A 14,545-nucleotide genomic window follows, 5' to 3' on the forward strand; every position below is an offset into this window, starting at 1 on the left:
CTAAGGGAAAGAGGAGCACACCGGAGGCTGAGATGAGAAAATCAAACCCCCGTGCCAGGAGAACCATCCCGGGGGCTCCCTGTCCTGCAGGAGTTCCTGGTGGAGCCGTGCTGTGTCCAGCAGACTGGGCCTGTGAGGCACCGTTCCCCACCCGGGGATAACGCGGCTTCCTCCACCTCCAGCTTTCTTTTTTCTCTTGAGGTGGGGGTGGGGTGCATCCTTTCCAGGTCTGGTGATGACTAGCCCATCCCCTGTGGTGCTTTGGGTGCAAGGTGTCACCCAGGTGAACGGCTGGCTTCCCAAAATGACATTCGTAGTCCAGGTGTGAGGCTGAAGCCAGGCCAGGTGAGCCCAGTACCTTTTCTCTTCTTACCTGTGAGTTAACAGGTTCTCTCTAGGTATTGGAGGAGGGGACAGACCCAAGGCTTTCCCTTTCGGAGAGCTGGTCTCTGCCCCCACTCTGAGGGCCGCGTGGTGTTGTGAGATCCATCTGGGCACACGTGACCGTGGCCGAGTGTTCCAGAATGCATTCTCAGGAGAGCCGGTGTTTGTGTGCTCTGAGCTGAGGGTGGGGCCACGCTCTCTCAGTTTAATCTTTGCCCAGCAGGTTTTGAATCCAGACGCCCATCCTGGTTGGCCTGATGCTGTGGCAAATGATATTGTTATTCATGCAGTGGCTGAAAGGACCCAGGTTCCGGCAATTCTTCTGCTGTGTTTATGAGATGCGTGTCCACCCCCCACCCCACCCCCCGTCTTTGCATGATGCGGGAGGAGCCCTTCTATGCCCTGGTGACGTCTGTACTAGCAGCACTGCCACAGCCCATGAGCAATGCTAGTACTCTGTCTTTTGGTTAATTCTCTGCATTTTCCCTGGGAGCCAACTTAAATTCACTGGACCATTTAACAACAAGCAGATTCCTTGGGGAAACTTTTGCAGACTCAGCCATTGGAAGTGGGCGGTGAAGAAGTTCCTAAATATAGAGTAATCTCTCTAGACTGCAGTCATCTCCTCATAGTCACTCTTCCTTTCTTTTTTATTTGTAAGATTTTATTTATTTATTTATTTGAGAGGTAGAGTTACAGACAGTGAGAGGGAGAGAGAGACAGAAAGGTCTTCCATCCACTGGTTCATTCCCCAGATGGCTGCAATGGCCAGAGCTGGGCTGGTCCAAAGCCAGGAGCCAGGAACCAGGAGCTTCTTCTGGGCCACCCACATAGGTGCAGGGGTCCAGGCACTTGGGCCATCTGCTGCTGCCTTCCCAGGTGCATTAGCAGGGAGCTGGATCAGAAGCGGAGCAGCCAGGACTCGAACCAGCGCCCATATGGGATGCTGGCATCACAGGCGGAGGTTTAATCTACTCCGCCACAGCGCCAGTTGTACTTTCTGTAGTACTTTCAGTTGTTCCCCACAGTTGTACTTTCTGTGGTTTTAGCTACCACGGTCAGAAAATATTAAAAGAAAAATTCCAGAAATAAACAACTGACAAGTTGTAAACTGCCCGTCATTCTGAGTGTGATGGAATTTCAGGCCATCTGTCTCTGTGCCCCAACCCCCCGACAGGATGTGAATTCTCTTTAGCCAATGTTCAATGGAGCCATACTTTTTATAAAAAAGATTTATTATTTGAAAGGCAGAGTTCACGGGGGGGGGGGGGGAAGGGAGGAGGGGAAAGAGAGAGAATATTTTTCATCCACTGGTTCACGCCCCAGATGACTTCAATGGCCAGGGCTGGGCCAGGCCAAAGCCAGGAGCCAGGGACTTCTTCCAGGTCTCCCACTTGGGTTCAGGGGCCCAAGCACCTGGGCTCCCTTCCACTGTTTTCCCTGGAACACTAGCAGGGAGCTGGGTTGGAAGTGGAGCAGCCAGGACTCAAACCAGTGCCCATACGGGATGCTGGCATCATGGGTGGAGGCTTTACTCACTACACCACAACACCAGCCCTTGTATCCTCACTTAATAAATAAAAAATTAATCCAGATATGTATGTATAGGAAAAAAAAAACATAGTATATAAAGGGTTGGATCCTATCCGTGGTTTCAGGCATCTACTGAGTGTCTTGGAATGTGTCCCCCACAGATAAGGGGGGATTGGTTTAATCTTCAGTTAAATGATGGTTCTGGGAGATGATGAGGAGGATGGTGGTGGGGTAGTTTGAGATGCTACTGGCCATGTCTGGGATGATGATGGTGGCGGTATGGTTTGAGACACTCCTGGCAGGGTGCCCCATTCATGCCCTCGGCACAGCCGGGCGATCCTCTTTCTTTTACGAGCTTCTGAGACCTGTCCACATCCCGTGGCCCTTTCCATCATCCCATGCCCATCTCTGCCAGGCCTCGCCTGGCTAATGACTGTGAAATTATCAGTTCAGAGCCTGGCACTCGGTGCACTCTCACTGAGGTGCAGATACAAAAGGTTCCTTGTGAGTGGTTTGAGTCGGTCTGGTGCATCTATGAGCTGCCCTCCTCGGAGGGAAACCTTGCAGAGACTCGTAACCGGAGGATGGAATTCAAAGCCCCCGGCTCTCATCCCCGCCCGCCTCCCACATGCCAGCCTCTCTCTCACAGTGGTACCAGCCACGCAACGTCCTTTCTTGTCCTTTCCATTTTAGAACGAGTGTCCCCGCACAGAGACCTTCCCTGGACGCTCCATCTAAAGTGAGTTCCCTCTCCTTATTTTCTATCCTGGACTCCACTTGGCTTCTTCCTAGCACCTGCTGTGACCCCAAAAGAGGCTCCATTCTTGGTTTGCTTGCTTGTTGCCTGTCTCTTCTGCCATACCCTAAAGTCCTCTGGGGGCTGGGACCTTGGATGTCTCTGACCACCGTGTGGCGGGTTAACAAGGTCACCAGGAGAAAAACATGGCCCATGTTTGTTGAAAGAAGGAATAGAACCCCAGATGCTGATCATCATAGGCACGGTGATCGCCAAAGCTCACGGTTGGTTAGGCGAGTGCCCATCACGTGCCGAACCCCAAACCGCCGGTTCTGTGTTTGTGATCTTGTTTAACCCTCTCCCCAGGCTGGGCCGATCCTCAGCCAAGGAGGGGTGGACCATGCCAATCAAACACAGGATCTGGCCTGCCATGTTAGTTCCCCCTGATCTAGGAGATGGGCGGATGCCTTGCCTTGAGGACACATGAGGAGGGGAGGGAGGGAGGGGATTGCAGCCCCAGCCCCAGGGCAGGCCCGTGCCCAGGAGCACCCACTCTCGGAGAACTTAGTGTTCTGAGCTTGGGCAGCCAAGATAAGGTGGATGGAGGAGGAGCAGTGAGTCAGCCACACCTCCTTCGTTTCAATGCTGGCAATGGTCTCCCTCAGCAGGGCTGCCGGTGTCAAAGGTGGGGCCAACTGGATGGCAGAGAAGGCTCGTGTTCCCCACAGTCAAGTGTGTTCTAGAACTGTCTCAGGAGAACTGTGTGCTTGAGTTCCAGAACAGGTGGCAGCAGGGAGACTAAACCAGCTTTAAGGAGATGTAAAGGGGCTGGTGCTGTGGCACAGTAGGTTAAGCCTCCTCCTATGGCCCCAGGATCCCATATGGGTGCTGGTTCGAGTCTCGGCTGCTCCTCTTCTGATTCAGCTTCCTGCTAACGGGCCTGGGGAGGCAGCAGAGGATGGCACAACTCCTTGGGCCCCTGCCTCCGTGTGGGAGACCCAGAAGAAGCTCCTGGCTCCCGGCTTCAGATCAGCCCAGCTCTGGCCATTGCAGCCATCTAGAGTGAGCCAGCGGATGGAAGACCTCTCTCTGCCTCTCCCCTTCTCTGTAATGCTGCCTCTCAAATAAATAAATAAATATATTTTTAAAAAAAGAAAAAAAGAAGATGTGAGGAAAGTTAGGTGTGTAGGTCTAACCTCTGAGGTTAAGAGTTCTCACCAGAAAGGGTAACAGAGAAGGGAGCTGGCCGAGCAGAGCAGGGGAGGATGGGGTCTGTCCGCACCGCAGGGTGGGGCTGGGGCCAGGTGGGAGCTGCTCGGGGCGGGCTTTCCCCTTGGGAAAGCCTCATTGTCTTCCCTGCATGGATACGGCTGCTGCCATCGCTGGCAGGAAAACCAAGCCTCACTCTCTCTGAGCTGCTGCAGTCTCTGGGGTTGCAACGACCCTCTGCTGACACCATGATCATAGGGAACTGAGGTCTTCCTCCAAGGAAATGTAGTTTTAAAGCAGAATTATCATTTCATAAGATTTATTTATTTGAAAGGCAAAGGTGTGGAGAGAAAGACGAAGAGAGAGAGAGAGAAAGAGAGAGAGAATCTTCCATCTGCTGGTTCACTCCCCAGATGGCTGCAACAGCTGGGACTGGGCCAGGCCGAAGCCAGGAGCCTGGAATTCTATCCAGGTCTCCCACGTGGTGCAGAGGCCCGAACACTCGAGCCATCCTCTGCTGCCTTCCCAGGAGCATTAGCAGGGATCGCAGCAGCAGTGGAGCAGCCAGGGCTTGAATCAGTGTTACGATAGGGGATGCAAGTGTCACAAGTGGCGACTGAACCCTCTGCACCACAATCATTTTGGGTCGAGTAATCTCCTCTCTTACATAGACTGAGCATCCTGATTCCTGCTGGGAACCAAGGGGAGCCCTTTTGTAAGTTCAAATCCAGGTGGATCACAGGCAGCCTCTGTGCCAGGCACCACGCTGGGGCTCTTCCCACAACACCCCAGTGATGGGAGACCCGGGGATTGGGCTCCGTTGTACAGATGGGGATCTGGAAGTGCAGAGAGATGATGTGAGGGGCCACAGAAGCCACGCCAGGAAGTGGACCCAGGCACAGTGGCTCTGGGCTCCTGCCGAGCTGATCTCGGCCTCCCAACAGCATCCCTCGCCCCACCTGACAAGCAGCTCCGCGCCCAGGCCTCCTAGGCCTCCGAGGGCGAGTTTTGTTCTGCTGGCTGGAATGCAGGGAGGCTGGCTGACTCTGCCAAATCCTTAGAGCACTCCCAGGCCTGCGTCACGAACCTGGCACCCGGTCCAATGTGACTGCACCGCCATCGTGAGTCATGTCCAAATATGCACAGCTTTTCTCTCCGAATCGCAAGACGTTGAGGAAGGGAGCCCACGCCTTGTTTTTCTCCATTTTCCCAGAGCACCTGGCATGTTCCTCTGATGCCACTCAGCCCGGCCGGGACACAGACTGGGCTCTCCCTGAAATTTCTATGGGACACGAAAACCCACACTAGGCTGGCAGAAGCGAGCCCGTATCTTTTCTTTAGAACAAGTGTTTGCTTTGGCAGCTGTGGAGCCAAGGGAAACACTCTCCATACATCCAGAACCCGGCTCGCAGCGGAGTTGCAGGGCCTTGGCCCTCCTGCGTGCTGCACACTGACTGGCCTGCTTGTATCCGGCCTCTTTGTGCTGGATGATTTCACAGGTGACTGCTGTTCCCGTGAATCTGTGCAAAGGACAGGACCCAACGGAGCTCAGGCTCAGAGGCTCGGCCTACCTGTCGAGGTGTCTTTTTGGCCTTGTGTGTCCATGAACTTGTCTGGGAAGGCAGCACAGGCTGTCCCCAGTGGTCCAGGTGGTGGGAGCAGGTGCAGCCTCATAGACAAGGGGTCAGTGCAGGCTTCACAGTGGTGCTCTTTCACCCATGGCTACCCTGGGCAGAGAGTAAAGAGCTAAACTGCTCCAGCTGGGAGCTTCCGGCCCTGCTGCAGCCAACCACCACCATGGGCCCCGTGCATTAGAAAGGATATTGTATTGGTTTTTCTTGGAGCAGAGCAGCTCTTCTGACTACCCTCTGGGCAAGGAATGTGTGCGTATCACTTGTCATTGTGCGTGCTGGCTCTGGCTGTGTGGTGGCAGGAGAGAGACCTGGAGGTCAGAGACAGGGTGAACCCCTCCCTGGCAAGTAGCTGGCCAACCCCATGGTGCTTGTCCCCAGGCAGGTTTATCCCCCTGCTGCCTCACAGGGCGTGAAAGGGTTCGGGCACTATAGGCAGATGCTCCACCAAATTGTGCGGCTGGTAGCTTCGAACACGGGGGTTGGGTAGACGCTCGGCCTCGCAGTTAAGAGGCTGGTGAAGATGCCCGCATCCCACACTGGAGAACGTGGGCTGGAGTCTTGACCCTGCCTTCTGACTCCTGCTTCCTGCCAGTGTACACCCTGGAAGGCAGCAGTGATGGTTCAACTGATTGGGCTCCTGACACTCACGTAAGACACCTGCCTTGGGTTCCTGGATCGCAGCTTTGGCGCTGTCGGGAGCATTTGGGGAGTGAACCAACGCATGGCAGCTCTCTTGCTCATGCTCTCTCTTCCTGCCTCTCAAATAAATAAATAAGTAAATAAAATTTTAATGAAAAAGACATTGGGGCCAGCGTTGTTGTATAGCAGGTAAAGCTGTGGCCTGTGATGCCAGCATCCCATACGGGCACCAGTTTGAGTCCCGGCTGCTCCACTTCTGAGCCAGCGCCCTGCTAATGGGCCTGGAAAAGCAGCTTGGGGCCCTGCCACCCACGTGGGAGACCAGGTAGAAGCTCCTGGCTCCTAGCTTTGGTCTGGCCCAGCCCTGGCTGTTGCAGCCATTTCGGAGTGAACCAATGGGTGGAAGATCTCTCTCACTCTCTCGGTCTCTCTAGCTCTGCCTTTCAAATGAGACACATCTTTAAAAATTAAAAAAAAAAATGAAATGGGGGAGAACATCAGGCATAATTACACACAAGTCCCAGGTGCAGACATTCTAGGGGGCTGTGGGCAGAGGCTAGCTCAGGGGCAGAGCCAGTGGGCGAGCCGGCTGCCTGGGCTCGCTCAACGCTGGGATAAAACTTCATTCCCAGTTCCGATTTCCTCGGGCGTCTTGTGTATACAGTGGGTGCCATTGAGACCACTTGAAAGGCCGTGAATGGTGCCGAGTAAACAGGCACGTGCTCGTTGTCATAGCAACCCTGTCCCAGTCCTCGGAGCAGACAGAGACCCCAAGGGCTTCTCTGATGAGGATTTGGTAATGGCTTCGCTAGGAGCCCCCCACCCCCACTCTTCACTGTGCTCAGTCATCACGTGGTCTGTGCTTGGGGGCCAGGGCGGGGGGGGGGGGAGGGAGTGCTCAGAGCACATTTTGAGTACTGAGCTGTGCAAACCCAGGGGGAAGGCGAGACAAGGCGGGTGGAAGGCAGATGCTGGCTTGCCAATGTCTGTAGCCCAAGGCTGGCTCTCGCGCCCCAGGGTCCACACCCCTGGAATGAGACTCACAGGTGCGCCCCGGGGGTGGGCATGAAGCATACTCGACATTTTTTTCTTGCTGAGATCACCACTCAGGAGTGACACTGGCTGTGCCTCCACACCGGGCTGGTTCGGGGTGGCTGAACCTTAGCTCTGCTCTGGGAGCCATTTGCTGGAGGCTGGAAGTTCAAGATCGAGGTGCGGGCAGGGTCAGTTTCTTCTGAGGCCCTCTGCTTTGCTTTGCCTCCCCTCTGTGTCTGTGTCCCCACCTCCTCCTCTTATAAGGACGCTGGTCAGATTGGATGAGGGCCCACCCGACTGCCCTCCATCTTAACTTCCTTACCTTTTCAAAGAGCCTGTCTTCAAGTACAGTGACATGCTGAGACCCCGGGGATTTGGTCGTTGGCATATGATTTTGTGGGGACAGGACTCAGCGCACAGCACTCCCGGTGTGCTCAGTGGCAGTGGGACCATCACGGCTGATGCCTGAAGTCCTACTACGTGTTGGCGCTGCTCTCAGTGCTTGGTGGGAACCAGCGCCTTCAGCGGTTCTCACGTGGCTTCTCGCAGAGAGACACCCCCGTGAGCACTGACACCAACAGCTAGGACGTGGCAGAGCCAAACCGCTCCAAGCTTTGCCAAGTGACTTCCGAAAATCTTGTCCCCATTGCTCCCTGGCAATGCTGCCAGTGAGCAGGTTGTAGGAAGCAACAGCCCCCAGCTACTGATGGGGAGGCGATGGCACGGTGCTCTTTGACACTTGTGCCTGGTCCCTGCCACAGACCGGGTGACAGCCTTCCTCCACGGGACCACCCGCACCGGAAGGGGGTCTCTCCGGTGACACCTGGGCCTGTCTCTGAGAAATGCAGGCTACAAAGAACGCCTGGCTGGAAGTGGGTGGCTGTGGTCCAGGTTGATCCTCACTGCATGGTGAAGGAAGCAGGCCCGGGGCACTGCCTGTGTGCAGGCCCTGGGCTCTCCTGCACCATACGATTCTGTTGCTTTGCAAGCTTTCCCACTGTCGCCTCGCACATGAACTCGGCATTGCTGTGTGAATGCGAGGCCGTATTCTCGGCATCCGTGATGTGCATCCGGCCTCTTTCTCCTGCCCGTCTTCTTCCTCTTCTCTTTGTCCTTTTCCCATGCAAACCCATCAGACCTTCTCAGCTCTGTCCTGGATATCCCTTGACAGTGATTCTGAGCTTCCAAGTCGTGCTCTCTCTCCTGCCATGCCTCTTCCAGCTGTCATTGTTGTCAGGATTTGTTACGTGCTAGAGAGATCCCTGGGAGTGAGCCCACAGCATTGTGAGAGCCAGGGCTGTAGGCCCCAGAGAATGTTCCAGAGTGGCCTGATCTTGTCTGAAATAAAAGTATCTTTCCAGAATGCCGAGGGAAACGTTCTCAAATCTCTTGGGGGTTTGGTTTTCTTTCCTTGTCACCCTTTCTTTTATGAGTTACAGAGGCAGAAAGAGCTCCCACCCACATGTTCACTCCCCCAATATCCGCAAGGCCCAGGGCCATGGTTGGGGAGCTGGGGACTCCGGTCTCCCACATGGTTGGCAGGAACCTATTTTTTTGAGCCATCACCACTGCCCCCCATAGTGTGTATCAGCAGTAAACTGGACTCAGAAGCCAGAGCCGGGAATCGAACCCAGGCGTTCTGACATGGGAAGCTGGTGACTTAACCTCTCGGCTGAACTCCCGCTCCTGTCACCTGCCTTTCTAATGCCATTTACTATAGCCCACCTTGCCATTACCTTCAGAGTCCTGTCAGTCCTTGAAAAAGCTGCAGATCTGTGTCACTGTGGAAACGCAGTGGATTGTGTTTTATCACAGTTTCTCTTCTGTCTCATGGAATCGCCTTTATTAAGGAAAGTACGTGGTCTGTTCCCTTTAAAATGACTCTTACCTGTACATCTATCTCCATACCAGCATGTGCATAGAGACGTCACTGAAATTACAGTCCCCTAATCTAATGTTGGGCATTGGATGGGTGGTAGGTTTGAAGGCTAGCTTCACTGTCGTCAGATTTTTCTGTTAATTAAAAAAAAAGTGTCATTTCTCTAAGAAATTCCAAGTACCATTCCAAGGTAAATGAACACAGAAGTAAATATCTCAGCCCAGTATGCTGTGCTAAGCAGGCCAGCACTGTGTCCCATCAGCCATCAGATTATCTCCTGTGTACTAAATCTTTCGTTTGCTTGTGGTTGGACTTTCTTTCGACCTACTGGCCTACTTTCCTTCAGGCTGGGAGTTGTTCACCTGAGCTGCCCTGTCTTTCCTCCCTGCCAGGTGTTTTTCAGAATAGTGCTAGCAGCCGCCAGTAGAGAAAGTACTTTCCCAGTAATGCTGTTTTTTTAAAGCCACATGTGCCCCTCATTGAACTTCCACTTGAACCCACAAGGAGGAACCAGGGGAAGCTCTTGCCTCGCTGCCCAAGATAAGGCACTTGCTTGCTCTATTGTGCAGAAAATCTAATTAGGCAGAGCAAGACAATTGGAACCGGGTCCTGCCCTAAGAAAGAAAGGAAATTAACCTCTCCCTGCCACAGCTGGGCCCAAGGTCATGTTCAATTGTGTTCTGACCAGGCGGCTGTTTCCTGAGCTGGAGAGAGAATGGTGGGTTCTCAAATGCTCCCCACGTGGAGGAACGCACGCGCTCGGCCACCCTCCTCTGCAGTGTTGGGTAGGGAAGGGCACATTTCGTACATAGCTCCTCCAGATCACAGTTTCTCTGGGAGCAAAGCCAGACGTTCCCATCCTTGGGGAGCTGACCCAAGAAAAAACAGTCTGTGAACTTCTGCTCTTTGGTTGGGCAACACCCCAGAGTCAGTTGCGTGGATGTGGGGAGGGGAGTGGTTGAGTGGGAGTCACCCTATCTATTTCATCACCATCTACGTTAAACAAAGGGTTCGTATTTGCAATGCTTTTCTGATGAAAACCAGTGAGTCAGGAAAAGGTCCTGCTGTAATAGCTAATCCTTTGAGCCCTATTTGATCTTAATTTTTCCCCAAAGTTTGCTCCATAGAACTTCCTGGCTGGGCACAAAGTGATGTTTATACAAAAACTCAATCTGATGTGAAGAAGGTTTGGATTCTGAGGAAACACTTTGAACTTGGTCATTTGTAGCTAAGTTTCTTCAAGGTATTCCAAGGCCATTTTTCAAAAATGATTTATTTTATTTGAAAGGCAGAGTGATGAAGGAGGGGGTAGAGGGAGAGAGTGATGTCTTCCATATGCTGGTTCACTCCCCAAATGGCTGCAATGGTTGGGGCTGGGCCAGGCTGAAGCCAGAAGCCAGGAACTCTATCTGGGTCTCCCATGAGGATGGCAAGGGCCTAAGCACCTGGGCCATCTTCTGCTTCCTTCCCAGGCTCATTAGCAGGGAGCTGGGTCAGACGAGGAGCAGCCAGGACTGGAACTGGTGCTCCGATGTGGGTTTCTGGCATTGCCGGTGGCGGCTTAGCCCCCAAGACCTTGTTTTTAGTATGATGATTTGTTCCAAGTGCTTGGGCCAGGCTGATCAAGGATACTTCTCTGTGTCCAGCTCTGGGATAGGCCACAAATAGAGACTGATGGAGACAGAGAAGGCGACGAGGAAGATGTGGTCCCCGTAGAGGAGGAGCCAGCCAGCAGGGATGCAAGATTCTTCATCAGAAATAGCAGTAGGAAGAGCCAGAGGTTGGCTCCTTTTTTCTCTCCTACAAATACGCCCCAGGCATACAATTTCAGCAACCCGGATCCCAAACTGCATTTTCTGTCACGTGGCAGGGCCCCTGTTGGTAGCCTGGCAGCTCCAGTGTCTAGGATCTAGAACCTTCTGCCTCGCTGTCCTTGCTTGTACGGCCTCCCCTCATCAGTGCTGGTGCAGGAAGTGGAGGGATGGCGAGTTGCACCATGGGGAGTTTTCACATCCCTTTCGCTTACACACTACTGGCCAGAGCTTGGTCACTTTGCCACACTTAATTGTTTGGGGACCAGGAGGTGTAGTTTCTATTCTTGGCAACCACGGGACCAACTAAACATCAGTGGTTGTGTTTCTAGAGGAGAGGAGGGGAGGGCAGCCAGGGGCTGCTGCACGCATTCCCATCTGTGTCATAAATGCTACCACGGAGGGAAGCAGGCAGCCAGCTGGGCCAGGACTCGGCAGAGGCTCCCGGGGGCTGGCTGTGAAACGCTGGAGGACCACTGCGGTGGGCCAGATGGGTTGAGAGTCTCTTTTCTTTCTTTTAAAAAAAAATTTTAAAAATATTATTTAAGTGATACAAATTTCATGTATTTCATACACACGGATTTGGAAGCATGGTGATACTTCCCACCCCACCCACCCTCCTGCCCACACTCCCACCCTTCCTCCTCTTCCCTCTCCTATTCCCCCTCTTAATTTCTTACAATGATTTACTCTCAGTTTATTTTATTTTATACATATAAGATTAACCCTACACTAAGAGTTCAACAAATTGTAAGAAAAAAAAAAAACCACTATTCCTCAACAGTAGATGCAAAGGACTCAAAACAGTCATCGACTCTCAAAATGTCAATTTCACTCCTGTCCATGACATTACCTTCCAGTTCTGTTTGGAACTGGACGTCCCCTTCTTTGTCGGGGGGACTGAATTTGGAAGCTGAGGTTCAGTGAGCTGCTCTGGTCACGGTACTCCATGTCAAGAAGGAGATGCAAGGTGTTCCTGGGAGCGTGAGCTTAAACCAGGTAGGAAGGATGGCTTCTCTCTCCTCTCCCTCTTCAACCCTCCTTCCCGCCTTCCCCTCCCATGCGTGTAGGGCTGAGCAGAGCTCGGGCTGCTTGCGATTTCCTGGAGCCTTAGAGCCCCGTGCTTGTCAGGCCCTCGCAGGCTTCGGGTGAGACGTCCTTCGGTGCACTTCAGGGCAGGGCTGGGCAAGGAGAGGCGGCACAGAGAGCTCTTACCGAATGTGGTAAACAACCTGCAGAGGGCCGTTTCGCTTTCCATTAGCCAGAGAGGCATCTCGTTTCCACTAGCAGTGGGAGCAGACGGGAAAGCAATTAGTGTTAGTGGGTTTACTGCGCCGTCCCTGGAGCCAGCCAGATCCCGGGGCCAGATGTCTGTACTTGCCTGGTTCCTGGTTGGGAGAACATTCGTGAGTGCTATCCACCCCTGCCTGTCCCTGCCTCCTGCCAAGGAGACCCAAAATATCACAGCAGGGAGGACATCATAGTCCCTGAATAGCAGAGACAGGAGGAGGCCTGTTCTTTGGAGCTGGAGCGCGCTGCCTCAGAAGCAGGGAGAGGAGGCAGGAGGCCCCGGAAAAGGCCCTGCCAGCACTGGGACTTCCGGCCGCTGTGACCTGAGGCCAGGACTCAGTGGCGGTGGTCTCTCCCTTCCACCTCTGTTCCTTTAGTTCTGCAGCCCTGCTCCATCCCACCCATCCTCACACACACCGGGTAGAACGGAAACCCTGGCTCACATCTCTTTCCCCTTTGTATTGGGCTCAGGGGATCCCGGGTGCATGCCATCCCGAATGTCACCACAACCATAGCCACCACCGTGGCCACACAGCCACGGAATCCGCCACTGAAATGTCTAACATTGAGCTGCTTTTCCTGTCGAAAAGGAAAAGTTTCCAGTGCACAGTCCATCGCTCATTGTCTCCATTTGCAACGTCCAGCTGGGAGCCCCTAACCACCTGTGGCTAGGGAGCCCCTGAGCCAGTCCAAACTGAGCTGTGCTGGACACATGACCTCCACACTGGACTCCATACCGACTTGGTGTGAAAGACAGGTGCAAATTATTTCAAAATGTTGTATATGCTGAGTTAAAAGTAAATGTATTATTGAAACTACCCCACCCGTTACGTGTTTTAATGAGGCTCAGGGAATGCCATAGCAGGAAAGGGGCAGAGCTGAGTTTCAAGCCCATGTGTTTCAGATGCCACAGTCACAGCTTTATCAGGCACATTATCTCACTGGATTGTTACAAAACCCTTGTGAAAGGCAGGAAGCCTGGGCCAGGCCCCAGGCTTGCTGGCTGGCTGTGGTTTCCCTCAATTCTAGGAAGGGTATGCAGGAGATGACAATGTTAAGAGTCCATGATTTTATCACTTCCTAGTACCTACGAGAAAGGGCCAAGCCTGGATCCGACTTCCACCCTTGGGCCTGGCTCCCCACCTCAGAACATCTGGCAAAGTCTTTTCCAGCTGTTTTGTACGTGCATTAAAGCGACAGGCAGTATTTGGGGGTCGGGCCGTGGCTCACTTGGTTAATCCTCCACCTGCAGTGCCGGCATCCCATATGGGTGCCGGGTTCTAGTCCCGGTCGCTCTTCTTCCAGTCCAGCTCTCTGCTGTGGCCTGGGAGGGCAGTGGAGGATGGCCCAAGTGTTTGGGCCCTGCACCTGCATGGGAGACCAGGAAGAAGCACCTGGCTCCTGGCTTCAGATCGGCGTAGTACCGGCCATAGCAGCCATTTGGGGAGTGAACCAACGGAAGGAAGACCTTTCTCTCTGTCTCTCTCTCTCACTAACTCTATCGGTCAAATTAAAAAAAAAAAAAAAAGACAGGCAGTATTTTAGATACCCCTGGAATTTACTCTGGGTTTCATTTAAAAAATTAGACCTTGGGGTGGGCGCTTGGTCTAGCCGTTGAGATGCCCACCTCTCTTGTCGGAGTGTCTGGGTTTGAGTTCTGGCTCTAAGTACTGTTGTATCCACTTGTCAGCTAAAATAGAGTATTACAAAAGCCAGTGACAGTCACACATGAATTTTATTGAAAATGTGAAGCAAATGAGAGACAAATGAGAGGCAAGGCAACCGATCGGGACTGGCCACTTATCGGGACCAGCACTCCTTACCAGGGTGCGGCCCCCAACAGCGGGTTACACAGCTTTTTATAGTATTCTGTCCAGTAGGGCTCACAATTTCGAACCAGGCCCTTGGTATGCAGTGAACAATAAAAAGGAAAACCAGAATATGGTTGTAAGGTTACAGTTAACAATAACAAACCCAGTAGTAGATCCAAGATATGGTTGAAAGAGAATAGTGAAGGACACATTTTGGTCAACCGAGTTCCTGGGAACTTGGGCCCACATAAGATACACCCTCAGCCATTAGCAAGCAAAGCTAATCTGTACAGAAGCAAGATGTCTGCAATTAGCTTGTAGCCACACTCACTCCATTTTGATTTTGATTCTACAGTACTGATTGCAGCTTCCTGCTGATGCATGGCCCTGGGGGTGCCGGTGATGGCTCAAGTAATTGGGTGGCTGCCACGCTTGTGTTTCTGGTTCCTCGCTTCAGCCTGACACAGTCCTTTGTGCATTTGGGCAATGAACTAGTGATGGGAGATCTTTCTGTTGTCTGTCTTTCAAGTAAATTTAAAAATTGGGGTCGGTGTTGTGGCGCAGTGGGTTAAGCTGCTGCCTTT

General features: G+C 52.9%; 1 protein-coding gene across 2 annotated transcripts in view; it reads left to right on the forward strand.

Moving 5' to 3' along the window:
• Positions 1-14,545, forward strand: part of GFOD1 (Gfo/Idh/MocA-like oxidoreductase domain containing 1) — a 120,279-nt gene that overhangs the window by 74,731 nt on the left and 31,003 nt on the right. The window contains exon 2 of one of the 2 annotated variants that reach the window (XM_089334439.1): positions 2,611-2,656. The exons of the other annotated variant lie outside the window; for it this stretch is intronic. The gene's annotated coding sequence lies outside the window, so the exon portion shown is untranslated. The remainder of the gene's footprint in view (positions 1-2,610; positions 2,657-14,545) is intronic. 2 annotated transcript variants of the gene reach the window in all.

Source organism: Oryctolagus cuniculus, chromosome 5 (assembly GCF_051225735.1).
Source record: "Oryctolagus cuniculus isolate XC-2025 breed Fujian yellow rabbit chromosome 5, ASM5122573v1, whole genome shotgun sequence".
In the NCBI taxonomy this organism is placed as follows: Eukaryota; Metazoa; Chordata; class Mammalia; order Lagomorpha; family Leporidae; genus Oryctolagus; species Oryctolagus cuniculus.